The sequence below is a fragment of the Gavialis gangeticus genome, unplaced genomic scaffold (genome assembly GCF_001723915.1).
Source record: "Gavialis gangeticus isolate Ggan-Ray unplaced genomic scaffold, GavGan_comp1, whole genome shotgun sequence".
NCBI classification, from domain to species: Eukaryota; Metazoa; Chordata; order Crocodylia; family Gavialidae; genus Gavialis; species Gavialis gangeticus.
Window position 1 is genome coordinate 2,722,931 of NW_017729015.1, and position 3,262 is coordinate 2,726,192.

A 3,262-nucleotide genomic window follows, 5' to 3' on the forward strand; every position below is an offset into this window, starting at 1 on the left:
CAGTGGAGTAGAGTGTCTAGCTGCTGAATCTCCATTGTTGGAGGTGGTCAAGAAGCAACTGGACAAGCATTGGGCAGGGATGATCTATCAATAGCTGTGCCTGGACTGTTCTCGAAAAGTAACAGTTGGAAGCCCAAGAGTGCCTTCCCTCTCCAAGGATCCCTGGGAAACAGTGAGAAGAGCTATGCAGCCTGAAGCAGGTAGATATTGGAGAGGACCATGCTCTGCAGCATGAGAATGAAGCAGATCTCCACAACTGGATAAATTATAAAAGAAGATTAAAGAAGCTGGATAAGTTTTTGGAGAGGATACTGAAAGGGGAATTCTGGCTGTCCAGTTGGAGGGAGATGTGTTGTCCCCAAGTTGCAGAGCAGAATGGAGTGTCCTTGTTTTTTCCATGCTTCTGGGCTTTGCTGGTTGCTACATGGGGCTGAGAAGGAATTTTTTTCCCTACCTGTTGTCATGGGTTTTTATTTTTTTGCATTTCTTAGAAGCACTGTGTGTTGGCTGCAGCCAAGGCTGGGGATTTTGACTGGGGTGTGCCAATTCTCCTGCTGGGACTAAAACCAGGGTTTCCTGGCTAGAGGGTTTTCTTGCGCCTCTACTCAGGGTCAGACCCATTGCCATACTTGGGATCAAGGAGTTTATCACATGGCTAGTGGGCACATCTACATGTGCAATTAATGCACACAAATACACAGTTAATGCACACAAATACACTCTGGAGCTGATTGGTCTGAAATTTTTTGCTCCTAAGTGCGCCATTTGAATGCGTGCCTGGGAGCAAAAAAACCTTTGAGTATATTAACCCCAGTCGGAGTATATTGCACCCAGGTAGCAACAGCCCAGGGCTGCTCCGACCAGGCTCACTGTGCTGCGGAGAGCCTGGCTGGGGCACGAGGGTGCTTCATCGCGGGGCTAGCCAGCAGGCAGTCCCTCCACTGATGCACCCTCTTGCCCCAGCCATGGAGGCATCACCTACATGCTGCCTGCTGGTGTGCCCCAGGGCTCAAAATGCCTGCGTACTTTTAAAGGCCTGAAGCAGGAGCTGTCACAGAGGCAGCCTGGCCCTGAAGCAGAAGAGATGATACCTGTGTTTTAAGGTATCAAATTTACTCATGATCAAGGTTTTTTACTGCACAGTAAGCATGTGCACATGTAGATGTGTGTGCTTAATGTGCAGTAAACTACACTACTGAGCAGTTAAGCGTATTGTGTAGATGCGCCCTCTGTGACTTGTTTAATGCCAGAGATTCCCTGGCAGCAGCAGAATGAAAACCCAGGGTCAATGACTCCTTGATCCAGACAAGTCTTACTAAATGCAAGAATCTCTCAGAATAGCTGACCTGAACCTTTACCCAAATTTTAGAGTAATGGGAAGCACCTACTACACTCTTAAGGATCAAGGCCTGTCAGTCAGTGTGAGCTGTGAAAGGTACTCACTATCTTGAAAGACCAGGTCCTGGAGGAAACAAATTGGTTTAGAGTCTTTGGCTGAAGTGGAACAAGGTTGATTTTGGCTGTGTCTACACTAGCAGGGGACTGTGCAGTCGTTAGTACTTGCATACTTGCCTTACTATTCAGTGCCATCACCATACAGGTTTTTTTCTGATGCTACTATTCAGTAGCCTCTCATGTAGACGCTCCCATGGAGGAACTGGCCAACTGACTCTGATTTTGCACTGATACTGGTAGAAATCAGGAGTACTCCCACTACGTCAGTGCAGTTGCACTGGTATATGTAAAAGGTACGGGAGAACAGCTGAAAAGTGTTTGCTGAAATTCTGACCTGGTCTGTGTAGTGTGCATGGCCCAGCACTGCTGGACTTGAGTTTATGCCAGCCTTATAGTATTCACACTTAAACACACTTTAGATCAATGTGACTCCGTAGAGTTCACTTGAGTTACTCCAGCTATATTCCAGCATAAACTCTAAAGAGAGGCCACTGTTATTCAGTGCTCGCTAACAGATAGTGCTATGGGACACGATAGCATTTCCCAATGCATCTGCCTCAGCATGTTCTTGGTGTGATGTCAGACCTGGAAGAGCCTGATCTGTGTTTTTGATGAATTTGTGATTATGGTCCAGATGGCAGGAGTCAGAGCTGGGTCATGACCCTAATAAAGCTGCAGATGTAAGCAGCACTTAATGCACTTTTTTGACAGGAGCCAAAAAAAAATTGCATCTGCTGCATTTGCTCTCTGCAGGTTATACTGAAAATGAGCATAGGTATCGGGCACCAGGTTAGAAGGTCAGTTTGCTGCCTGTGTGAGCAGGGCACGCACCTTAGCCTGCTAAACCCTACAGTGTCTTCTCCCTTTTCAGTGTGAAGCAGACTTCATCTTCCATGTCAAGGGTAGTGTTCCCCAGCAATTGGGTTCACTTCAGGCTGAGTCCCTTCAGTGAGCTGATCAGCCTCTTTGTCCCTGCTTCAGGAGCAAAGTTCTCCAACAGTCTCCTTATTCAAGGCTTCCAGGTGTGCATATAATGACATAGCACTGCCACCATGGGTAAATGAGTATCGTCAGGATGATTCCAAAACAGGGTGATTTTGCTGTTGTTCTTTGGCCAAGTTATCTGGTGCCTCCTGGGAGATTTGGGCACCCAACATCAAACCCTCTGGGCAGCTCGTACATATATCAGCTCATCAGCTTCTTATACAATACAGGCCATTGAACTTCATGCAAGAATATTGTGTGTTTGATTAAAGCATATATTTTGGAAACATCTCAATGTTCTATGAACTTTTTATGGGTCAAACTCACGTTAACTTCCGACACAAAGAATCCCTGTGGCTTGTGTGACAGATAAACATATAGATAAACGCGGTAAATTCCCTCCAGCCTTTTTTTAATTCCTCTTGTACAACCATCAAAAACTGGTGCCTGCCATGGTAGGTGTTGGCATTCTCTGCCTGTATCTCTTAAATTAAACAATGCAGCACTTCTTACTTGTCAGCCTTGCTTTTATTGCTATCCAAGTATTGTAAGGGCTCTCTCTAGTGGTAAGATTAACACCCGCTCTCACCGTTTGTCCACAGTTATGCGGCTCAAGATGAGCATTTCACAGAAGAGGATGCTTTTTCAGCACTGCTGAGGACACACAGCTGCAGCTGCAGTTCCTGGGAACTGCATTTGCTCAGTAATTCTGAAAATCAAGACCGCAGCATTTCTCCTTCATTGATTTCCAAACACTTTCCAAGAATTTTAAGATCACTACACTGTTTATGTAGTTCAGCTAACATGCTGGGGGGGGGGGGGG